Source organism: Pan paniscus, chromosome 3, assembly GCF_029289425.2.
Source record: "Pan paniscus chromosome 3, NHGRI_mPanPan1-v2.0_pri, whole genome shotgun sequence".
Lineage (NCBI taxonomy): Eukaryota > Metazoa > Chordata > Mammalia > Primates > Hominidae > Pan > Pan paniscus.
The window spans coordinates 50,522,488-50,549,608 of NC_073252.2; the positions used below are offsets into that span (position 1 = coordinate 50,522,488).

Below are 27,121 nucleotides of genomic sequence, written 5' to 3' on the forward strand. Positions count from 1 at the left end.
AAGCATGGTAGAATCGCAAACTAACCTGGAAGATTTCATGAGAAGAAATGTTTCAAAATTAAAAAAAATAAAAAGACAAAATAGAAAAATTTTATCATGTAATCAGGACAAAAAACAGAGTTCTCAATTTAGAAGAGGTATTAATAATTTGGGGGTCACTTTAAATTACCATTCCTTTAGAACATTATTCTTCACTTTTCCATTTCCTTGAAGAATGAAAAATAAAACACATGCAAACTTGAATTGTATGCAAGAAAACCTGTTCATTACAAGCCGTTGATCATGTGTTTGTGGATATAATTTATTATAACAAGATTGTATCCTAGCTCTTCTAGAAGAAATAGACACAGACTTGAAGAACTTTTTTCTCTGAGTCCCATAATTGGAACCTTTAAACAAAGTTATAATTTTAAATTTAAATATTTAAATTTAAAATATTATTAAATATTTAATTATGTAAATATTTAATTATGTAAATTATTTTAAATGAAAATTTCAAGTTTAAATTTAAACTTATTTTAAATTAAATTATTAAAATTATTAAAATATTTAATTGTTTAAATTATTTAATATTTAAATATTATTAAATAAAATTTAAATATTACTCCTTAGATATTACGAATAGAAGCTTCTAGGATGCTTATGACTGTAATTATAGATAGGATAAAATCCTTCCTTCCAGATGAGATGAATCAGTTATTCTAATTTGTTTTCTTGTGCTTTATGATTTTTTCCTTGAAGTCTCATGGCAGACTTTCATTATTCTCCTCATTTTAAAAAATGAGGACATTGAAACCCATACAAGTTTGCTCAGAATGACTGAGAATCCAGGGTAAAAGTATACCCAATTCCATTCCTCTCACTAAATCCTCATCAATAATGCTGTAGGAATACTGAACTAATGGAAAATAGCCATACACAAAGGGAATACAGAGAAAATATTTGCCATGCAACTTGAACCAAAAAAAAAATATTTATTTATTCATCAGTTTATTTCTTATTTGTCACATGCAATCATTTATTCAGTTTTCAGCTCTTTCAAAAATAAATTTGAAGTGGCTTATGCCAACATCACTCCATTAAAGAAGTCCTAGATAAGCTGATGTTAGTACCATCCCACATTCATTAGATTACTATTATTGCCTTTTCCTAAAATTGATTTTGATGGCAAATGTATTAAAGCACTTGCAACATGAATCTAAAATTCCAAATGTTAGTATTTACATGTTAAACTTGAATTAAGCCTCCTATTTCCTCATCCCGATAAAGGAATGAGGCTAGTTCATATTGTGCCTTTGGGAGAACCAGAAAAATTCTTCCTCTCTGGAGAGAGCCAGGCATATGGTTGGAAGGCTGGGCAGGCAGTCAAAGTCATGGTGAGTATTAAGAAAAATGTGCCCCTTCTTCCTAGTGGATATAGGGCCACATCGGGTGTTTGGCTTGGCAAGAAGACTATGAGCTGTGTTGTAGCTCCCACTCACCCCGACACTGGGTGCTTCAGTGCAAGGTATTAATACAACCAGCACAGATACAAGTAGTAATTACATAAGCACCCTTCTTAGCCCTCAGATCTCTGATTCTACATTGCAAAATATCACTTTTTTTTTAAGAATGGAATAGATTGTTAACTTTTATTCTTGTTTTGTCAACTACTTACTTGTAATATTTTAAATTTTACATTCTCTTACCATTTAGAGGACAATTTCTTTGCAAATTAGCCCTTTTCTAAGCCCTTTGATATTCATTGGGAATGTTAGTCTTTTGTTCACTTCTTGCTCCCTCTCTCTACCTGATTTCCTTAGATAATTATCCCAAGTCGTACCTACTTTCCATTTCCTCTCAAACCCAAATTCTTCCATCTTCGTCACTAACAGCCTCTCATTTTACTTAAGTGAAACAATAGTACAATCATAAATGAATTTTAATTTTCTTCTAATTTAGAATATCATTACATTAGTATTCTAAGCATTCCTTTTCTGTGTCAGAATTTTTGAAGTTTACTTTTGAAAACTGAACCACCATGTTTATTATTTGTTTTCTGTTTTTTCCACATGTTTATTATTTGAATACAAATGTATTAAGTGCTCATGTTTGCAGGGTCCTGTGCTACCTGCTGGGGGAACATTGGTGAAAGATACTCATGTGTTCCTTCATAAATACACAATTAGATAGATGGGGAACATTGGTGAAAGATACTCATGTGTTCCTTCATAAATACACAATCAGATAGATGGGGAAGTAAACAAGGACTAGGCAATTGATGATCATATAGTGTAAAAATTTTCCCTGACAGAGGGATGGAGTATTGTGTAAGGACAAATCAGAGACATCCACACCAGATTTGGAATCGGTAGTAGTTTCTTTTCTTTTTTTTTTTTTTTTGAGACAGGGTCTCATTCTGTCCCCCAGCAGGCTGAAGTACAGTGGGGCAACCATGGCTCACTGCGGCCTCAACCTCCCTGGCTCAAGCAATTCTCCAAAGGAGAAGCTCCTTAGAGAAAGGATTGATCCCTCAAGAATGAAGAGGAGATGATTGAGCAGAGATAAAGGAGGTAGGAGTAGTTTGCACATTCTTGGGAGATGGAGGAATGGGTTTAAAGGCCTGGAGATAAGAGACATTGTGATTGGCCTTGAACATAATTCAACAACAGAAGAGAGCAGGCCTTCATGGTGCTAAAGGGAATTCTGTGTAATTGAAGCATGGGACACCATTGAAGAACAGTAATAGAAGAAAAAACAGAAGTAAACAGGGATAGATAACTCAGGGTTTTGGAAGCCATGTATTAATTTTCGTTTTTTACTGATAACTTGATTTCAATATTACCATCTTTTTACCATTTTTTAGCAAATACTTTTCAAGCATCTATTATGTATTAGACTCTATTCTGTGCTAGACATTTAAGATACATCTACAATATGCTAGATTTTCAAGATACATCAGTGAACAATAGAGCAAAATATTCTCTGCCCTTTTGAAGCTTATATTTAGCAAAGAAGATGCAATATACCTAAGAAAACATAGAAGTATGAAGAAAAAGAAAAAGTAGAATAGAGTGAGGGGGTTGTGAGAGGCATGAAGTTGTGTTTGAAATGCACAGCTGTGGATTGGCTTCATTCAGTATCTCTTCCCTGTCTTTCTGTGCTCTCTAGTTTAATTGAGAGCATCACTGTCCACCCTGACACCGATGTTAAAGCTCACTGGTTGCTAAAGTCTTGGGACTCTGCTTCTCCTTTTGTATTCTCATTGTCATTGCTTTACACCACAGCATCCTGTACCCTTATTCAAATAATTCAACAACTACCAGTCTGTTGGTCTCCATTATTTCTCCGTTATAAATTCTTCTTCATCCTTAATCAGAGTCTTCGTTCCAAATGACAAGTAGTCATGCCACTCCTTTGTTCAAAAACTTTTCCCACCTCTATAATGTCTACAGATAACGGTCCTGACACCAAGTATGGCATTTAAAATCCCCCAAAATCTGACCTCTGACTAGCTGTGGATCTGTCTTCTAAAATTTTTCTCCTGTAGCCCACCAAGCTAATAGAGCATTTAAGCATGGACTTTTCCTTCTTTTGGATAATATTTTGCCTATTATAATGTTTTGTCTTTTATGTCTCCCTCTTTCTCCTCATCATTGTATTTTTGTAGTAAAATCTCCTCTATCTCTAAAGCCAGGTCACATTTGCTTTCATTGGTGAAGAGTTTCCTGTATCTTCCCAGTCATTCTAAATAAGTGTTCCATTTTCTGTTCTCCCATGGAATTATGTTTTTTTCCTTATGGCATCCAAGTCTTGTAGTTTCATTCTGAATAATTCTGTCTGTAATTGTTACAGACAGAAGACAGTGCAGTCATTAGACTGTAAGCATGCTCAGGACAGGGACCTTCCCATTGCTCCTCCCCTGGTTTTCCTGCTATAATTATGGCTCAATGTTTTCTGTAGAGTAGGGGCTCCATGAGTGTTGAATTTAAATTCATTTTCTTAAACTCTGGTTTAGGCAATATTTTATTTTGGAGGTCAATGTATTAGCGATCTCATTCATAGAATTAACATGATGGATAAGAACATTTTTAACAAGCATTTTTTAATAATTATAAATGCCAGATTTCATCAGAAGCCTAGAGCAAGTATTATCACTGTGAGACAAAATAAATGCTACATGTGTCAATATTTACACAAGCAGATTACAACAGTGTGGTCTCATCAGTTCAGCTATTGTGTCTTGTGAGCTTAACTAAATTTCAAACTCCATAAGGAACTGCATTTTCCCCTGAAGTTATTAAAGGGTAGATTTCTTTTAATTAAACTCATTTGCATGACTAAATTAGATTTAATTACTCTCATTCATTTCACTAATACCTTTCTTTGATTGGAGAAGGAGAATTTTTATAATTGATTAAAATAGGATGCTCTGGCCTTCTCCATTGATTCTGGAGAATAGTTCTAATTTATGCTTTTAAATGACTAGGGAAACAAATTTTTTTTGATCTAGTGCTACTGCCAATACTCTTCATGAACCTGGGATGGACACACAACCAATCTGCTCCTTAGCTTCTCCCTCTGATAAGCACTGTAGTACGGATGGTAATGATACTTCTTTTGGCCTATCATGCAAAGGCAAATGATGCTTTCAATGTGGAAGTGCTTGAAACATTCATGTAGATTATAAACCATGAATATTATTGAAATCATTAATGTCAGAAATTAAAGCTTTTGTTTTAAATGTTTTCTAAAAATGAAGTTCCTCTTTGCCTTTTGGGTGGTAATCATTGTTTTCATAATTTTAGATTATCAAAGTTTACTATTGTATTCATTCATTCACTCATGCCTGCATGCATTTATTCAGTGTAAATTTGTTTTCACGCAATATTACAGACATGGTGACTGTCATTGGATAGAATTAGATAAACTCTTAACAAGTCTAATAAAACATATTCCTCCCTCAGGTGTTCAGTCTTGAGAGAGAGAGGTTAATATGTAAAGAAATACATTTTGATAAATGGAATAAAAAAATTGCATACAAGGTTCATGGTTGAAAAGGGGGAGTTTTTAACTCAGCTTGAAGGTACCTAAAATAGATCTTATGAGATAAATGCATTTAAAAAGATAGGAGAGGAAGGTTATTCTAGGACAAAGGAATTCTGTGTTCAAAGGCACTCAAGCAAGAATAGAATGACATATTTGGAAAACTCTAGATTACTTTGGCTTAAGTTTTGGCTTAGAGCATGAATTGACAGGGAAGGAGTTTGGAGAATAACCCATCCTGGGGGTGATTTGGCTTAAAGCAGGTAAGTAAAATGAATATATTTATGTATTAGAATGATAATGAAATAGCAATATGGAAAGTAGATTCGAGAGAAATAAGTCCAGTTAGGATATTCTTCAGTTTGAAGATAACATATACCTGCAATAATGTAGTAACAATAAATTTGGAGAGAAAAAAACAAATGTAACGTATTTCATTGGTATTTATTTAGCAGATAGAATTGTCAGGCAGAAGTTTAAGATATCTTCTATGTTTCTGCATTGGATGATATTTTAAGTAGTGGTAGCATTACCAAAAGCTTAAGAAGATAAATATGTTTAGGGGTTGACTAGAAGGAATTCTAATTCAAGCTTTGGGGATGCAATTTTGAAATGAAGACAATACATTTGTCTGGGTCCTAGGATAAGGGTATAGAAAAACGTTCTAGATTTGAGAGTTGTAACTGAGGTTTTCATGTGTTGTTTTGTTTTAAATCTACTCTTTACTTTCTTTTGTGAAATGCCCCTTTCCTGAGTTACTGATTCTAGTTTGACTATTAAAATGCCATGCCTCTCCCTCTGATGGTGGAGGGCGCTTGAATCAAGTCAGGCCAATCAGAAAACAAACATAGGTACTGGTGAGGGTGCTGGAAGAGAGGTGGTCGTGTTTTTTTCCAGTGGGATTACTAGCTGTTAGAATAAGTAAGCCCAGAGTAACTGGTGGTGTCTTTGTTTCTGCATAGGTAAAGTTTGCAGATGAAGACAATACAGAAGTTAAAAAGCAACAAAAGAAACAGTTCCGCTGATATTTTTACACTACTGGATCCAACCAAGCCTTTAATTAACTTTCTCCTTAATGTTTTAGATATGTGAGCTAATAAATTTTGAGTTTCATGCCTTATGCATGTTTTTATTTCTGTTACTTGTATCCAAAAGCATCTTAACGAACTCAGAGGTTTTCACCAAGTGAGTTGTAATTCACATTGGGAGGAGGAGTGTCATAGCTCAGGTCAGGGTGTGGTAAGTGAGGAGAGAAAAAGATTAAGATAGACTAATCAGAGGAAACGTGAAAATTGAAAGATAGATGGAGGGAAAGAATCCCACAAAGAAAAGTAGATCAATTAAGAAGCCTAGCAAAGGGTAGTATGATGGAAGCCAAAGAAGTAAAGAAAACATCAAGAATAATGGAATGTCATAGGGAAGAGATGAGATCATATTAAATAAGACAAGATATATCAAAATGTCTGTTTGATTTAGCAATCTGAAGGTCATAGATGACTTTAGTAAGAACCATTTCAGTAGAGTGGTGGGTGCAAGACAGATGGAATACGTGTGAGAAAGTGAAGTCAGAGAACTGATTTTGTCTCTCAAGAAGATTATGTGTAAAGGGGCAGTGGGAGATTGGGCTTTGTCTTCAGTGAAATGCATAGTCTTTCTAAAGGCTAGAAAGAGGTTTTTTTTTCCTACCTCTTGGGAAAAGCAGCACCTGTATAAGTGCTAAGAAAACGCACTATTTTTTCTTCTGTCCTTTCTTGTTTAAATATGGTACTTTTACATGGCTTTTACAAGAAAACTTGTGGTGATTACCAACATAAAATGCCAACTAGATAAGAATAGTGACAAATACAAATCAGAGGCCTGCTGGTTTCTTTCACTCACTTATGTAAGTCCTGGAGGTTTCCCATATTCGGATGCTTCAGTTTTCTTTCATACTAAAAAGTAGAAAATCTTATTTTAACCAAAAAATGCATACTGAGACATAGAAAATCATAAGGTATGCCCTGTATCCATATCATAACACATATGGGAGCTAATGACTGGCTCCTGCAAATATTTTCAAAACAATGCTCTTGATTTCAAAACCTGTGCTTTGTTACTGAACAGAACGGTTTTCCCAACAGAGGATTGTCATTATTCATTTTAAGAAACCCGTGTTTGCTGAAGTTGATATAATATGACTTATCTCAATAAACTACACTCAAAGCTTTGCATTATTTGGTGCCATTTCTACTCATTAAATGTCATATTTTTAATCTCTCTATTACAACGTATAAGTAACATTTATCAAACCACCCAGGATATGAATCTATTTGTCAGTTTCATGTTTTTTAAAATATAATAATAGTAAATATAGAAAAGAAACATTTAAAAATTTAAAAATAAAGCACTGTATTGCTTCTTAAGTAAGGCATCACATTGTTAATAAGTGGCCTATGTACTCATTAAAAAGAAAATTCTCAAATATTGCAGTAAGTAATAATGTACTAATAGTCGTGTCTGTCTCTTCCAGCCTATAAACAAAATCTAGGGTATAAGCCAAAATAACTCACCACAATGGATCAATTTTTGGAGAGTTAAAAAGCCTATCAGCATTCTGGATGTAGACACCTGATTCCTAATCAGGAAGTGCTTTGAGGTGAGCACCTTCCCTTTCAAGCCTGCATTTGGGTATTTGGCGTGGGTGTACAGTCATAAAAAGGAATGTGTCATGAAAAGAAATGGAAACAAACAAGCCACAATATCAAAAGGAAGAAAAAAAATACTACAAACCACACTTTCACAGTCCTCTATTTATACTAGCACATTCTGGGAAAATCACTCAAAAACCTGTTACTAATCATTTAAACCTTAGGCTGTCGACATTTTTCTGCTTTGCTAGCCAAATAGTCATGTGCAGCAGCCAGAGGGTTAAAGAGCCAGATTTCCTGTCCCATACTGTAGCTTTGTGTGAGCAATATGGAGGACCCCATCATCGCTGCAGAGGCTCCTGTTGAACATGAAGAGGTCTATCCAGGCAAAAATATGTGCAGCCTTCTGGGCCAGATTTGCTCCGGAAGGGCTTCTGAGTTGGCTGTGCAGTGAACTAAGCTGTCCAGACCTGCTGTTCTGCAAAGGCCAAGATTCTCCCTTTGTGCGTCTAGTTCTTCAGCCACCAGAACATACAAAGCCTACTTTCCCTGGGTCCAGACACCCTACACCATCATAAAAAGGTCTTTGTTTTGTATCAGGAAATAAAATACACAATTTAATATAAATTTGATTATTTATATTTTGGTAGACTGAGACAAACATTTCAATATTCACATTGAAATAAAATAAGTAAAACCAAACAAATAACTAGATAGTTCTGGGATTTAGACTGTGGAAGGCAACAAAATTTTCTATTACTTGATTTAAAAAAATACTTACAGCCTGTCAATTATGCAACAGTTTTATTTCCAGTGGCCTAGGCACAGTGCTTTATTTGTATTATTTTAATGGAAGATTTATGATATGCTGATAATAAGCACTATATCTTATGTCTTTAATACATACATTAGGAGAGTTCATTGTCAAGGGAATGGGAAATTAATGCTCTCAAGACCCCGGTCACACATCATGATTGTACTTTGTGACTTGGAGTGACAATTCTTGATTTTAATTTTCTCCAGGCTCTGCTCATTTGACTTGTGCTCATCCCTGCTTAATAGACAAGATAAATACTTAAAGTCGGCAATATTTTGTGGACAATTATTAGTATTTTTCACTTCATAAAAAATCAAAGTTCAAATTCAGTTTGACAAGAAACCCACTTACACTACCTCCTTCTATGAAGTTCCTCATTGACAGTCTGAAAATCGAGTCTCTTCTGCAATAAGAGACAACAGAAACCTATAAAAACAAGCAAGAAATCTGTGTCACACACAGTCTATAGCCGAGGACTGCTCTCTTCAATACTCATGTGATTCATGACTCAGTCAGTCATCGCGAACAGAAATTTGAAAGTACGCCTTGCAGGTGAAAACAAAACCAGTGAAACATTTGATTTGTCTTTGACATCTAAACATCATATCTTGCTTGTTTGGAAATCTGACTAAACGAGATCGACGATACGTCCTGTTGCAGTCAAAGCTCAGTGATCTAGAGGAGGCGAAGTTTGACTCAGGATTAACATAAGCCACTGTGGGTCCTTGGAGTCAGACTCAAAAACTTAGATTCCATCATGCCCTTAATTATCAAATGTGTTTCCTGCGAAGAAAGGAGTACTGTTTAAAATGTTTGATAATCTGACAAGGCCATAAGGCTTAATGGAATCGATGATTGCACACAGATGGACGATTAACTCTCGAGGTTTAACGTTTAAAAAAAAAAAAGAAATTGTGCTGGATTGCTACTTAATGGAATTACACTGCCCATATGGAAAAGAACTATACCCTAAATATACCCAGAATGATGGAACAGGTGGCAGAATCTGGGCAAGACTGCTTGGAATGCACAAAAGCATTCTGAACTTGTAACTGCCAGAAAAGATTCCTGGAGAAAAAAAAAAAGAGGGGAATCTTTGAAAGTGTGTTAACTTTTCTACATTTTGGAAATATGAGTTGCAAAAATAATTAGAAAACTGAAACCCAAAGTACATTTTTTCTGGTAGGTCTTTTTTCTATACTATCTTTTGGAAACCTACACACTATGACTGAGGTAATGTTACGATGCATGAATTAGTATTTAGCTCCAACATAAACTCAGCAAGGGCAGAGACCATTTCTTTCTTAGTCATAGCTTGATCCTTCAAAAAATATACTTGAAGAAAGGAAATTAAAACTATTAGCAAAAATAGTTTTAAATGAAGATTGGCCATCGTTTCTGAATTTCATATTCTTTACTAATGTTTTACATCCCCCCTTCCATGAATAAACAAGGGCTGCATATGTGAAAATAGTGGCAGGATATGAACACAAGTAAGCATTTACATATAAATGAGCAAATGATAAGGTAATATAATTCCAATTAAGAAACTACTGCTGATAGAAGGTAATTTATTTGTGATGTTTTGCTCCAACTCGGCAGGGTTTTTATTTTAAATATTAAAAACCTTTCAGATCACACATACTCCATCCTTCATGGACATGGAGGGGCACGAGGATAGAATTTGGAAGGGCTTAGTAATAATAAATTTAGCAGGGAAGTGGCCCTGAGCACTTACTATGTGTAAGAATTTATTTATTTATATGCATCTTTTTATTTAATTCTTAATATAGCCCGTTGTGTTGTTTCCCTATTTTACCAATGAGGAATCTGACATTAAGTAGCTTCCTCAGGTCGCAGAGCTAGTAACTCATAAAGTTGGAACTAAAATAAGAGACCAGTCTTGTCGAAGTCCTTTCACATATAACCATTTTTGTCAATGCCTATTCAGCATGATCTCTCCTTGCTTCTGTGTTCCTTCTCCAGTTTTGCACATGCCTGAGCATTCTTGGACTCTTTCTTGTGCCTGATGCCTTCCATAAACATTATGGATCCACACTGTTTGCCAGCTCTCTGTTATTAAGATCTTTAGAAAAGTCATAAGGATAGAAAAGACAAGAGAGCCCTACCCACAACAAAATAGTTAACCACAAAAAAAAAAATACTAGATGATGAAATGAGTGTAAAGAAGCTTTGCAACATTTGGTTTCTCTTCCGTAAAGTACTAAGTTCTTTTTTTAAAATTAAATGTTAAATTCTTTAGAAAATTTTGTTGGTGTCTCTGTTTTATTGATGCATGTAGCATATGCTTGTTATGCCTATTGGATAATTCAGGAAAACTCTATCCCTGGGTCTACTAAACAATTCTTGCTATGGACTGAATATTTGTGTTCCCCAACCCCAAATTCATATGTTGAGACCCTAATCCCTATTGTAAGGGTATTTGAGGATCAGGCCTTTGGAAAATAATTTGGTCATGAAGATGGAGCCCTCATCAATGGGATTAGTGCCTTTATAACAAGAAACATGAGAGATACGATCTCTCTCTCAAACATGTGAGCATGCATCAAGAAGGTGGCCATCTGCAAACAAGTAGGAAGCTCCTCACCAGACGTCAAATTTGCTGGTACCTTGATCTTGGACTTCACAGACTCCAGAACTATGAGAAATAAATGTCTGTTGTATAATCCACCTAATCTATGGTATATTTGTTACAGCACCGCAAGGGAAAACCATTCTGAAAAACTGGAAAATAATTACCTTGGTTAAACCAATCACTGCGTTTCGTCATATAATTTTGGCAAATTAATACTTTTAGATCTCTGTTATGACTCTACCATGGAAGTGGAACACACTTAATTGTTCTCCCTGAAAGTAATTTTGACATAATCCCACAGACCAATTGCCTACTAAAATTATAGACACAACTTCTTCTAACTGCTTGCTCCTTAGCATTCCATATGCTTAGGATTCTTTATACATTTTTATGTATGTGTATGGTTAAAAATTTTTTTTTCAGACTTTTTTCCCTACCCAGAGAAATTTTATCATTGACAAGATACAAGATAAAACAGAGAACAGACTTCTGGTCCAGTGAGAAGACCTCCTTTTAGTCTTTAATATTTTATTTTCTGCTAATTAGTTGTAAACTTTTTTCTCTTATATGTTCCAGGCTTCCATTTTTCTCTTAGGATACTTACCTTCATTATGTCATAGGAATTACAAGACAAATTAAGAATGAAATATGGAAAATTACTTGAAAAAATGTAGAGTAAATAAGCCGTTGAAAATTGGGGACAATATGCTTTCCTTCCTCGCTGTGTACTGCACAGTATAGATGTTCAGTCAGCCTCTATCACAGATAAATGAAAATAGTTCTTATCCAAATAGGTTGTAAAAAACTTGAGAGTAAGGGGCTTACCTTACAGTGGGGCCACAAAAAAATGTTGCTTTTGATAAGTGGTTATACAAAATACAATGACTAGAGTAGCACAGAGCGCAATGAAATCCAAATATTTTAGGTAGAAAATATATGCACTTTCTTTTGCACTTGGACTATGGACATAGTGTCCTTTGTTATTGTGGGGATTTTTTTTTTTTTTTGGAAAACAAAGAGTATTTTATCAAGATAACATAAATTATTTATGCTACTATCAAAGTTATTTTGTGCCTATCTAGAAATCTTGAATTTCTAGAATTCTAGAATTTCTAAAACATTTTGAATATCAATTATAGTCTTATTTTTCAATAATTATTATAGCTTCCAGTTCTACATAAGATATTACTTCCATTTCCCAGCAAACAGCTTACTGTTTTGATGATGTAGAGTAAGGGAAATACATTGGTAGAAACTAGTGTTGAATCATATCTTTATCTTTTTAGCAATTGATAGGTGTACTTTTAATAAGATATATAGAATCACTATTTAATATCCTTAAAACATTTCATATTTCATCACATTGGACATACTTTAAACATTTCTTATTAGTGGTTTTTAAATGATGAGCTTGTTTTATTTATTCATTTTTGATACAGTGTATTTTTTGCCGGATAGATACTCAGTCTTATGATTGAAATGAAATCTTAAGAACTTATCCTAGTCCAAAGTGGCTGTCTCAAGGAAACTATTATGCTACAATATTTAATGCAAGATTAACTAATAAGGAAAATCCTAAGGCAGCCTGTGAGATGGAAATCACCAGAGGACTCTTCTCAAGAGTAAATGGGTTGGTAGAAATGCTGCAATAGCTCAGATAGAGACAACGGCAATAATAGTATTCCTTTGAGACTGATAGCAGGCTCTCTATTTAAAGGCACAGTTTTCACACTGGGAATTTCAACACATTTTGCTTTTGTTTCTGTAGATCTAACCAGGTCCTGAAAATGATCCTAGTCACTTACTTCTTGGTTGGTCCAAGAACATGACTGCCTCACTAAAGGCCAAATAGAAGAGAAAGAATGGTGATTTGTCTACTGGATGGACTTCAAAACTAAGAAAGTAGAAGTGGTTGTTTATTGGTTTTATAGAAATATCATCAGAGAAGATGAGAAATTGCAGGCTCTGGAGAATACACACACACACACACACATTCAGTCAGTCAAGGAACAGAGGGTCAAGTAGAATGAACAGTACCGTCCAGGTTCCCTATCATTTATAGAGCATTATCAGACATGGCTTTTCTTAGCAGGGCCGAGGAAAGAATATTTACAAGATCACAGCTACTCAAAACCCAACATGGCAACTTCTAAATATACGCCGTTGGAAAGTATAGGAGTGGAGAAAAATACAAGAGCTTAAAAATGTTGGTTTTTGATGCTTTTGAACCAATTCTCATGGCGATTTACACCATAGCCTGCAAGACATATCTCAGGCATTTCTTGTGCAGAATAAGACTTTCCCAACAAATAGCATAATAGCTTCAAACCACACATGATGGAAACAACTTTATCTTGATTGTTCTTCCTTCTAAGACATCAAAGGTGGAACAGAGCAGAATAGTCATGACACAGATGAAAAAAAACAAAAACATAATCATCAGTGCTTGTTTTTACCATCCTCCACCTAAATGTTTTCTTACACTGTTTTCTTTCTGCCTTCTCCCCTCTCCAGGCTCTGTTATCCTCCCTACACTCCAACTATACTACTCTAATTGTGCATTCTGAATGTCTTTATGCTTTGGTTCTAAATCTCCTAAAACAGGTCCTGATATTTCATATTTAGATGTGTATGTATATAGTCTCATTTTTTTACTTACCAGTGTTCACACACACACACACAAGATACAGAAAAATGAGAAGAAGGAATATCTCAATTAAATCATGATTAGCAACTTTTCAAAGACAAGGTTGTAAATGTCAGATCCAGGGAAGTTGGCATAATAAAGTGTTCCTAATTTTAGTTTCCATTGAAGGTGAGCAGTCTGTGGCTAAAGATTAACATCCCTCTCTAATCAGAAATATCTGAGACACTTTTTATTCAGGTATGCCTAGTCCTTTTTCTGTAGATGATTCTAGTATAGCTTTATATTTCATGAAAGTCAGTCTATGAAACCTATTTCTGAACCCACAGTAGTAGTCCCTTAGATAGGACTTCTCTTCACCCAATCACCAATACATACACAATTCCAGCATTCTTTAATTCAAAATCTGGATTTTTTTCATCATGTGAATCCAGTGAAACTGGTGTTTTACAATAATCTACCCAAATTATATGTTCAATACCATTCACGTACATCTGAATGATCTGTTCTATAACCATGAAGGATATCCGGAATGCATTGTTACAGAGAAGCAAGACAAAATCAAAATACTATGAGCCCTATCACCCCTTAAGGCCCAATTTTAGGCACATTAAAGGTTTTGTATGTATTTAAAATATTCATTATTCTTTATTAAATCACTTTCAGAATTCCTTATTTTCCCATAGCTTCTGGGAACCAGTTGCATAAAACTTAGCACAAAATTCTTGTACAAATTTACCCTTGTGCCTTTACTGCCAATTATTACATGTCCTGTTGACATCCTAAACCAGACATGCCATTTAAATAGTAAGCTACATAAGAAATATACAGACTTTTATCTTAATATAATGTCATCTATATGTTGCTGTGAACCTGGATTTGAAAATATAATAGGATGGTCATTCTAAGGCAAGAGCGAGAGGGAAGTATAAGGTTTTTACAGGTACCTTCAAAAGCCTAATTCAAGCTTAAATGTGGTGACTGACAAGTGTTTATTTTATTCTTTAACTGAAAGCCATTCTGGAGTTTATTTTGTCATTTTAGGGGTCTTCTTTTTGTTAATTAAACCATCCTTTTGGAGAGTTTTTAAAATATTTTTTTCTTTGTCAGCTATTGGTTATTAAATTGTAGTCCTCAGCTTATGACTGCAGTAACAGATGTCTCCCAGTTGGAGTGGGGTCAGAAGGTTCCTTTTGAATGAATGTAAGGAAAATACACCAGTACAATAGAGCAAAAGGTATGTATGTCCCAGACAGCTGAAGAAGTCTGCTCGGGATACAAAGTAGAGATAGGGCATTAGTGCACTTAATCACTTTTGTGTTTGGCCTAAAATAATTTAATGATTAACTTAGAAACCAGGGAAACAGTCATAGAAAGTTGACAGTTTCAGTATGATATTGGCTTGGGTTTGTCATATATAGCTCTTATTATTTTGAGATACGTCCCATCAATACCTAATTTATTGAAAGTTTTTAGTATGAAGGGTTGTTGAATTTTGTGAAAGGCCTTTTCTGCATCTATTGAGATAATCATGTGGTTTTTGTCTTTGGTTCTGTTTATATGTTGGATTACATCTATTGATTTGCGTATGTTGAACCAGCCTTGCATCCCAGGGATGAAACCCACTTGATCATGGTGGATAAGCTTTCTGATGTGCTGCTGGATTCGGTTTGCCAGTATTTTATTGAGGATTTTTGCATCAATGTTCATCAAGGATATTGGTCTAAAATTCTCTTTTTTGGTTGTGTCTCTGCCAGGCTTTGGTATCAGGATGATGCTGGCCTCATAAAATGAGTTAAAGAGGATTCCCTCTTTTTCTATTGATTGGAATAGTTTCAGAAGGAATGGTACCAGCTCCTGTTTGTATCTCTGGTAGAATTCGGCTGTGAATCCATCTGGTCCTGGACTTTTTTTGGTTGGTAAGTTACTGATTCTTGCCTCAATTTCAGAGCCTGTTATTGATCTATTCAGAGATGCAACTTCTTCCTGGTTTAGTCTTGGGAGGATGTATGTGTCGAGGAATTTATCCATTTCTTCTAGGTTTTCTAGTTTATTTGCGTAGAGGTGTTTATAGTATTCTCTGATGGTAGTTTGTATTTCTGTGGAATCGGTGGTGATATCGCCTTTATCATTTTTTATTGTGTCTATTTGATTCTTCTCTCTTTTCTTCTTCATTAGTCTTGCTAGTGGTCCATCAGTTTTATTGATCTTTAAAAAAAAAAAAACCAGCTCCTGGATTCATTAATTTTTTGAAGGGTTTTTGTGTCTCTATCTCCTTCAGTTCTACTCTGATCCTAGTTATTTCTTGCCTTCTGCTAGCTTTTGAATGTGTTTGCTCTTGCTTTTCTAGTTCTTTTACTTGTGATGTTAGGTTGTCAATTTTAGATCTTTCCTGCTTTCTCTTGTGGGCATTTAGTGCTACAAATTTCCCTCTACACACTGCTTTGAATGTGTCCCGGAGATTCTCGTATGTTGTGTCTTTGTTCTCGTTGGTTTGAAACAACATCTTTATTTCTGCCTTCATTTCATTATTTACCCAGTAGTCATTCAGGAGCAGGTTGTTCAGTTTCCATATAGTTGAGCGATTTTGAGTGAGTTTCTTAATCCTGAGTTCTAGTTTGATTGCACTGTGGTCTGAGAGACAGTTTGTTATAATTTCTGTTCTTTTACATTTGCTGAGGAGTGCTTTACTTCCAACTATGTGGTCAATTTTGGAATAGGTGTGGTGTGGTGCTGAAAAGAATGTATATTCTGTTGATTTGGGGTGGAGAGTTCTGTAGATGTCTATTAGGTCCACTTGGTGCAGAGCTGAGTTCAATTCCTGGGTATCCTTGTTAACTTTCTGTCTCGTTGATCTGTCTAATGTTGACAGTGGGGTGTTAAAGTCTCCCATTATTATTGTGTGGGAGTCTAAGTCTCCTTGTAGGTCACTAAGGACTTGCTTTATGAATCTGGGTGCTCCTGTATTGGGTGCATATATATATTTGGGATAGTTAGCTCTTCTTGTTGAATTGATCCCTTTACCATTATGTAATGGCCTTCTTTGTCTCTTTTGATCTTTGTTGGTTTACAGTCTGTTTTATCAGAGACTAGGATTGCAACCATTGCCTTTTTTTGTTTTCCATTTGCTTGGTAGATCTTCCTCCATCCCTTTATTTTGAGCCTATGTGTGTCTGTGCACGTGAGATGGGTTTCCTGAATAATACAGCACACTGATGGGTACTGAGTCTTTATCCAATTTGCCACTTACTGAATGGGCAAAAACTGGAAGCATTCCCTTTGAAAACGGGCACAAGACAGGGATGCCGTCTCTCACCACTCCTGTTCAACATAGTGTTGGAAGTTCTGGCCAGGGCAATCAGGCAGGGGAAGGAAATAAAGGGTATTCAATTAGGAAAAGAGGAAGTCAAATTGTCCCTGTTTGCAGATGACATGATTGTATATGTAGAAAACCCCATCGTATCAGCCCAAAATCTCCTCAAGCTGATAAGCAACTTCAGCAAAGTCTCAGGATACAAAATCAATGTACAAAAATCACAAGCATTCTTATACACCAATAACAGACAGAGAGCCAAATCATGAGTGAACTCCCATTCACAATTGCTTCAAAGAGAATAAAATACCTAGGAATCCAGCTTACAAGGGATGTGAAGGACCTCTTCAAGGAGAACTACAAACCACTGCTCAATGAAATAAAAGAGGATACAAACAAATGGAAGAACATTCCATGCTCATGGGTAGGAAGAATCAATATCGTGAAAATGGCCATACTGCCCAAGGTAATTTACAGATTCAATGCCATCCCCATCAAGCTACCAATGACTTTATTCACAGAATTGGAAAATACTACTTTAAAGTTCATATGGAACCAAAAAAGAGCCCACATCGCCAAGTCAATCCTAAGCCAAAAGAACAAAACTGGAGGCATCACACTACCTGACTTCAAACTATACTACAAGGCTACAGTAACCAAAACAGCATGGTACTGATACCAAAACAGAGATATAGACCAATGGAACAGAACAGAGCCCTCAGAAATAATGCCACATATCTACAACCATCTGATCTTTGACAAAAGTGACAAAAACAAGCAATGGGGAAAGGATTCCCTATTTAATAAATGGTGCTGGGAAAACTGGCTAGCCATATGGAGAAAGCTGAAACTGGATCCCTTCCTTACACCTTATACTAAAATTAATTCAAGATGGATTAAAGAGTTACATGTTAGACCTAAAACCATGAAAACCCTAGAAGAAAACCTAGGCAATACCATACAGGACATAGGCATGAGCAAGGACTTCATGTCTAAAACACCAAAAGCAATGGCAACAAAAGCCAAAATTGACAAATGGGATCTAATTAAACTAAAGAGCTTCTGCACAGCAAAAGAAACTACCATCAGAGTGAACAGGCAACCTACAGAATGGGAGAAAATTTTTGCAATCTACTCATCTGACAAAGGGCTAATATCCAGAATCTACAATGAACTCAAACAAATTTACAAGAAAAAAACAAACAACCCCATCAAAAAGTGGGCGATGGACATGAACAGACAATTCTCAAAAGAAGACATTTATGCAGCCAAAAAACACATGAAAAAATGCTCATCATCACTGGCCATCAGAGAAATGCAAATCAAAACCACAATGAGATACCATCTCACACCAGTTAGAATGGCGATCATTAAAAAGTCAGGAAACAACAGGTGCTGGAGAGGATGTGGAGAAATAGGAACACTTTTACACTGTTGTTGGGACTGTAAACTAGTTCAACCATTGTGGAAGTCAGTGTGGCGATTCCTCAGGGATCTAGAACTAGAAATATCATTTGACCCAGCCATCCCACTACTGGGTATATAACCAAAGGATTATAAATCATGCTGCTATAAAGACACATGCACACATATGTTTATAGCGGCACTATTCATGATAGCAAGGACTTGCAACTAACCTAAATGTCCAACAACGATAGATTGGATTAAGAAAATGTGGCACATATACATATACATATGGCTTCATGGAATACTATGCAGCCATAAAAAATGATGAGTTCATGTCCTTTGTAGGGACATGGATTAAACTGGAAACCATCATTCTCAGCAAACTATCGCAAGGATAAAAAAACCAAACACCGCATGTTCTCACTCATAGGTGGGAATTGAACAATGAGGACACATGGACACAGGAAGGGGAACATCACACACCGGGGACTGTTGTGGGGTGGGGGGAGGGGGGAGGGATAGCATTAAGAGATATACCTAATGCTAAATGACGAGTTAAATGGGTGCAGCACACCAACATGGCACATGTATACATATGTAACAAACCTGCATGTTGTGCACATGTACTCTAAAACTTAAAGTATAATAATAATAAAATACAAAAAAAAGAAAGTTGACAGTTTCATCCATGTAATTTTCTCTTAAAATGTATTTCACTCATGTTAGCAAATAATACTAGGTAAAGCACTGTCCTTTCACATCCCTTAGAAACTGTTGCTGTAAAATTATTTATTAGCAAAATTGAAACCATCATTTCAGATTTCACTTATACATTTTCACATAGCTCACCTTCAGTGTGATCCTATATTTATGCCTGTCTAAGCTCAATATCTTTCAATATTTACTTATTCAATTTAACATTTACTGAATACCTTTTTGTGCCATAAAACATACTGGAACGTGGCATCTGCCTTGTGTCTTGAGGATGCTATATAAAGAGATAGATAAATATAGATATAGATGGGAGGATTGATTTAGAAAAATAAATGCAGAAATGAATATGTAAAAATAAATATAATAAGGTGATAATACAGTGTGGATATTTAGAGAGTACAGAGCTTATTTTGAAATGCTTTTTATTTTAATATATTTATCTTGTTATTTAACAACTATTTATTTGTAAGCCTGGCATTACAGTTGTCATAATTCTTACATATTATAGAAACTTCAAAACAGAAGTGATTCCTAGATTCTGTTCAGTGTTAGAAATTGTTATTAGATTGAAGACCAATTCATGTCTTATGGAACAGCTCCATTTTCAGAAACGCACAAAAAATGTCTACCAATCAAATCCCAAAGAAGATCCATCATTCATTTATCTTGAAAAAAAAAACTTGCTCAATTTAAGCTCTTTTATACTATACTTTTTAATTCTATAATTCCAGATTATTTCTATTATTTTCTTCTCCAAATATAGTTTTTTTAATTTACTTTTTTAGTTGTTTTGGAAATAGCTGTGTTTTCTTTTCGACAATCTGAAAGCTGATTCAGGTGCTTTACTCTCAAATGAAAGGTCAGCATTTCTAGATTTCCCTCATGCAATTTTCTAACATTGTTACCTATTTTGTTTCAATGTTAGGAGTTCTCTGACAAAGAATTTTAAAAACCAACCAATCCTAGGACATAGTGCGAAGGGAAAGAGGAGAGAGGCTAACTCTCTACAATTTGCAATGAAATCTCTGCTAAAGCTTCCTAGAAGTTGGTATGCCCAGTCCATCAGGAGTCATATTGTCTGATACTCTCCTAACTGAAATCTCGACTTCTTTATTACTTTGTGAAGCTCCTACAGCCACGTTAGATGAATTATCTGAAAAGCTATTAATAGGTTCATTCTGAATCCACCAAATAATCACATGTCCTGTCACAAGTCCATCAACGCAGGACTCATTGAAAATTCAAATCGTAAATTGTTTGCCAGGGAAATATGTGATCTATTTTCAGTGTGTGCTGGTGTTCAGTAAGATGCTGCAAAACTAGAAATAGAACACCGATTTTTAAATTGAACATAATATTTTCTTGAGCCACCACTAGACTCAATGCACTGCAAACAATGCAAATACGAATAAGACAAGCCTAACTCTCAAAGGTGGAGATTTCGAACTGATAGCACAGGATGTGTTTTTAAGACATGTGTTAAACAATCCTGTACATAATAAATGGTAGAGAATTTTGGTAAAAGGAGAATGAAGGGCTCATGGGTTCAGGGTAAAAAGACAATTAAAGAAAGCTTCAAACATAGGTGACATTTGGGTTTGTCTTCAGGGAAAGACAGTGAGTGGAGAATATTTCAAGCAGCAGAAATCAAATGAGCAATAAAAGTAGAAAAGTGCAAATGCCTGATAAACATTTACTGAATGCAATGGGCCTAGTAACACTCAAATCTTTTTTCTTTTTTCTTTTTTTCCTTTTGGCAGTGGTAAGGATTTCCCCATCTTAAACTCTGAATTTTGGGGATGTTGAGTGTATTTTATCACTTTTTATAACTGATTTCCACAGATAAAGTGGTTGTTTCCATATCTATCCATCTGCTAATCAAGGATCATTTTGGAATTAAGTGTAAGGAAAATTTTTTTAAAAAAGGAGACCATGAAACTGTGTTACATCTTGAAGTGCATTAAAATATAAAAACAAAAAATAGGAACACACTCCAAATGACTCATTTGTTTTTTCAGTATTCCAGAACTTAGTGACAATAACTGGCAGTAGAATAATTTCACAGTGTCATCCTGGTGGAACATAGGGTTCTCATAAGAATACATTTCTATCTCCTTCAACATCACTATTAAAATGACTTATTTGTTTCTGATTAATTAGGACCTGGTTTCTTCCTTCTTGGCATTGCGTTTTTCCTCCTGTTCATCTTCTGGACAGGCTAGATCTGCGTGGGCATGTACCAGTTTGTGAGATTCTGGATCAGAACTCAGTGGCTTTGCAACAGTGATAAACCTAACTTCTGGTAACTGTGAATTTGTGTTCCAAAGTGCCACAAACCGCACGGTAAGATGCCACAAAAAGGAGCAGTAACTAGGTCGAGTTTTTGGCAGTCTCCACGGAGCAGTAGCTCCAATACTGGCATGCCAGTGATTAAATAGAACTAAGAAATATTTTTTCCTTATCTTCCTTTAGCAGAACAAAAGAGCTCAGATTAACTGATGAGGAGTGCAGAAGGAAAAAGAAATCTTTTTAGAGAAGAGGAGTGTAACTGCCAACTATCTAAAATCTAATCATTTATGTCCAGTATGAACAGAACGCAAATAAGGGTACATACCATGGGTATAGCCAGAATGTGTGTGTGTGTGTGTGTGTGTGTGTGTGTGTGTGTGTGTGTTGGGGGAGGGGTTTCTGTTAGAATGGGGAAGAGGTGTGTCTTCTCTTGCTTTCCCACAATGCTGTCATAGCCTATGGTTTGCAGCTGTCAACAAAGTCTTCAGAATAATGCCATTTCCCTAATGCTGTCATAGCCTATGGTTTGCAGCTGTCAACAAAGTCTTCAGAATAATGCCATTTCCCTAGTACTTTTCCTTAGATCATCATTAGGTAAGTGCTAAGACATTTGCTATTTTGGAAAAGCAAAGCAATATGCTAGACTTGGTAGTATAACATTGAACTCCAGGAGAGGCTAAGCCTCCTTCCTGGGAGCATGATAGGAAGTTCACTGTAGAGCACACTAATCATAAGTGTCATTGCTGTTCATGCTTTTCATATTTGCCCCATGCAAAGATGTACCCAACTCCCTAATTCTGAGTGTACTCTTTCCAATGAGTTCATGACTCCCAATAATTAAAAACTAAATATGCAAGAAAGCAAAAGACTAAAACAAAACTGGTGAGCAAACAATTGAAAAAAAAAGCATTGAGAAAGCTAATTGACATGCTTTGTAAAATGCCAGAATTATTACCTTTCTGTGTGTTTAGAAAAGAAATTATCTTAAAATGTAACACTTCTTTCTCTATTCATCCTAGTGAATCCAGTCGACAGGATTTAGCGCTGGGAAGAAACCCAGAAGGTTTGAAATCCTGTAAGAAAGAAAAGTGTATTTTTAGAATTATGGTAACAGCTGCTAAGAAATGTATTTCTATTTTGTAGTTAGTCTGAGCTGCCTAACATAAATGTGTGGTAGAAAAAAGATAACAGAGATAAGGCAAGTGGAGAGAATTATAGCAAAGTGAACACTATCTTTGGTTGTTGTTGAAGGAAAAATTGAGTACTAAAGATGGCATTTTATCAAAATAAAACTATATATTGTACATCTAAGAGCTAGAATTAGATGTCTATCCTCTCCCTCTCTCTCTCTTTTTCTCTCCATTCTTCTCCTCCCGTCCTTGTATTTCTTATCTATTTTTAAATCTTTTCCTAATGGAATCTTAGGGAGTATTAACATAATAATATTGATCTCATTAAAAATCACCTTCTAATGTTCCCAAATCTGCTACCAACAGTCAAATACACAACCTATCAAAATTTTACATTAAAAATAACAAAGATATTTAAATAAAGCTCTAAAAAGTCAATTATTTTGCAAATGGCTAAATAAAAATTTTATTATTGTTTATTTTCTCGCGCAATTTTTGTTTCTTAGATTTTATTTTTAAAGTATAGGGTAAGTACAAATAGAAATAAAAATGCATTGCAATTTCTTCACATAATGAAATGGGTATAATATTTCATATTTTGTCTGCCTGTGATTGGGTTTGTTAAAAAATAGTGACATCGGCCATGCGCAGTGGCTCATGCCTATAATCCCAGCACTTTGGGAGGCCAAGCAGGTGGATCATGAGGTCGGGAAAGCGAGATCACCCTGGCCAACATGGTGAAACCCTGTCTCTACTAAAATACAGAAAAGTTAGCCAGGCGTGGTGATGCACGCCTGTAGTCCCAGCTACTCGGGAGGCTAAGGCAGGGGAATCCCTTGAACCCATGAGGCGGAGATTGCAGAGAGCCGAGATTGTGCCACTGCACTCCAGCCTGGTGACACAGCAAGACTCTGTCAAAAAAAAAAAAAAAAAAAAAAAAAAAAAAATATATATATATATATATATATATATATAGTGACTTCACATATTTGGGAAATATTATCAAACATAATATATATTTGTGTTATGTTTCTACCTCTTGGGCTTATTTTGTCCTTGGATTTGATGGAAAGGGCCACTTCTCCAAATGAAAGAAAATGGATGCTTTTTCTTTGAGGACTTTTCAATCTAGTCTCCACTGGGAAACAGCCTGGGCTTGGTATCAAAATGACATAATGTGCATGTTGTTTGTTACCTAGGGGCTGCTATAGAAATTTAATTTATTGTCTCATAAATTAACTACATTAATAACATACATATTGTTGTTATGGTTAGTAACAATTATTAAATGAATACCTGGGAGGGTCAATGTTTTACAGGTTGAAGAAATCTCAAAAAATTCTCTTAATAATTATTCCTTGGTCTAGAATAACACATTTTAATTAGTCCTTAATTTTGCTCTCCTAGATTTTCTTAGAAATATTCTATGGCTTTTTCTATATTCCATACACACATATAAAAGCCAGCACACCATATTTTTCTCATTCATATCCTAGAAGATGAAACTTACCATCATTATCAATGATTACTCCTTCTACTCCCTTCCCCAACAGCTCAAATTTATGTGCTTATTCTCACTCCCTTTCTCTTTCACTGTGTCCTTCTTGTGCTATGCTGTTCTGACCACCATAATTTTTCCAAGGGAAAAATAAGTGGCTAAATAGTATTGGGACCTTTCAAATATTGAGCAATAATGATACATACATCTGCATGTACAAAATACCTATTTTCAGAAATACACTTTATGAATCAGAGAGAAGAGGATGAGAAAATAATATTCATCATGGTGGAAAGTTTGAACACTGAAAGATTGGTTGAGAGATCAGACTTATTTGAAAAGAGCAGATTTTTTAAATGGTGACAATTCATTTAAAATTGCCACTGTTTAACTGTTTTTCTTCTCTCCCTAAATCCCTCCTCTTCACTGTGATGTATTCCATAAATCTGAAAGGGTACTCCTCAGAGGACTCAAAAGCCTTTTGCAATTTGTTTAACACATAGCCCACCTCCAACCCCCATACCACAACTTATTCCAGATTTTACAATGTTATTTTTCTCCTCTACTGGCAACCATTAAAGAAAAATAATTAATAATAATGTTGTTTGTATTTGACCATGATATATGCCCAGGAGCCACTTAAAAAAATACTGTCATCAACATGGTAGCCTGGGATAAGATTATTATAGGGAATCTTTGCACTTTATTGTTAGAACCATGTCTTACTCTTCCTTATACTCACAGCATCTATCAGAAGGACTAACGTGCAAGAGATAGTCAAATATCTGTTGCACCAAATTTTATTTAATTTTTTATTTCTATTTTGAAATATAAATTGAACATTTCAAGTTTAATTTTCCCAATCAGTACTGTTTACTGAATTCCAAACATTTTCTCCCCAAATTAGTTACATGATCTAACAGAGACCAAAAAAATAAAGTATAAAAGCTGGTCAACTGAAAGCCAGTTATGGACATTTGGTTGTTAATCAAAACATTATCTGTTATGTATTGAGTAATTCTATATGTTAGGGACTGTTTTAAGTGTTTTACATATTTAAACTCATTTAATCCTCAAAACAAAAGTATAAGGCAGGTACGATTATTATTTCTAATTTACAGATAAGGAAATTCAGGCACAAAAAAGATAAGTTACTTGCCCAACAGAGAGAGTCAGGATTTGAATCAATGAAACCTAAATAGAGAGTGAACAAATTTAAAACTAGACTTTCAGGTTTATATGACAACCTGGGACAAATTTGATTTTGATTTCCACAGTAGATAGTAGTATATATTTACATGTTATAACAGATTTGGTTTCCACAGTAGATAGTAACATATATTTATAATACCAAACAGGACACAAAGTTTAATTATTTAAACTTTCTTTTTCTATACTGTTCTGACCACCATAATTTTTACAAGGAAAAAAAAAAGCAGCTGAATAGTATAAGGACCTGTGGAATATTGAGTAATAATAATAAATCTGCATGCACTAAATATATATTTTCAGAAATACACTTTATGAATGAGATAGAGAGAAGAGGATAGGAAAATAATATTCATCATGGTGAAAAGCTTGAAAACTGAAAGATTGGTTGAAAGATCAGATTTATTTGAAAAGAGTAGATTTTTTAAATTGCCACAATTCTCTTCTCCCTGAATTTGAGTCTCTGCTACTTCTCCCATCAAGAGAATTCTATTTCTCCATTTCTTGAATTGAATCTTGTAACTTGATTTGGCAAATAGAATGTGGTCAAAAGGATTTGCCAGTTCTGAGCCTAGGTTTCAAGGAATTTTCCATGATTCCACTCTTGCCCTTGGAGCCCTACAACTACCATATATAATCAAACCCTGCCTACCCTGTTGGTTGTGAAGAGAAATGTGGTCCAGTAGCACTATCACTCCACCCAACAACCAGCCAACTCCCAGAAACAGAGTCACCTAGATGACCTGCTAACTAAACATAAATGCATGGGCAGGTCCAGTCAAGATCAATCAGGCCTGGATCAGATCAACACAAAAGTCCATCTGATCCACAGACTTGTGAAAAGTAATACATTGTTATTATTTTAAGGATCTAAGTTTTAGAGTGGTTTGTTTTGCAGTAATAGGTAATGATACAGCATGTATTACAATGACTTAGATATTGGTAGTCCTGCTTTAATGTGAAAATGTGCTTGGTATTTTCCTGGAATGCCATGACTCAATATCACTCATTTTTAACTGTTTAAACTTTTTTAACAAATCAAAATGAAAAGAAAATTTGCTTATCTGAGAAATTTCAGCTTTGCTGTCTACAGCAGTGGCATTACCATAATGATTTGTCATGCAATTTTATTTTCAAAGCCCAAAATTAATTACAAACATGAAACAAATCATAGTGTTAAGACATACATTAAAAACAAATTATGATCTCAAAATGCATAATTTACAGCTTGGAAAATTAATTGATTAAACCCAAAGTGCATAAAAATAATTGGAAAAACTGAGGACTGAACAAACCATTGACAATATTATCTAACTGAGCAGAGAATAATGTATAATGAGCAAAACTCACAGCCAAAAAAAAAAATCAATAGTCTAATTAAATCATAAGAACCTGGGTGAAGATAGGTTGAAATTCCAGTTTGGGGATATCTCTATATTACAGTGATGGGCACAAGAAATCAAATCCCATCTTTCCAATGAAGTCAAAATAGAAACTATAATATTGGCATCAAAATCAATCATAATTTTTTAAAAAGATGTGCAATAGATTTTACATATTAAAGCAGCACTTTACACACATAAGTAATTTAAATGTGCTCTATCAGTTATCTATTACCATTTATTCTATTCTTTTCATGTTCTTTTGACCTGGCTTTTGTGAAATATATACATATAAAATGTATTCAAGATATTATCTATAAATCAGAAATGATAAGAAAATAAAGCAAATAACACAGCATTTTTTATACCAAAGAATATTTTGTTCTAAACTTTTTAGATTATTTAATACCCATTTTAAGAATGATGAAGATTTGAATTTTAATATTTAGAACTAATATTATAGGCATTTA

At 34.8% G+C, this 27,121-nt stretch overlaps 1 long non-coding RNA gene across 1 annotated transcript in view; it reads right to left on the bottom strand.

Annotated features, from left to right (window-relative positions):
- LOC100981752 (uncharacterized) overlaps nt 1-27,121 on the bottom strand; it is an 87,661-nt gene that overhangs the window by 40,214 nt on the left and 20,326 nt on the right. The window contains exon 3 of the long non-coding RNA XR_158564.5: nt 22,388-22,505. This is a non-coding gene — a long non-coding RNA (uncharacterized LOC100981752). The remainder of the gene's footprint in view (nt 1-22,387; nt 22,506-27,121) is intronic.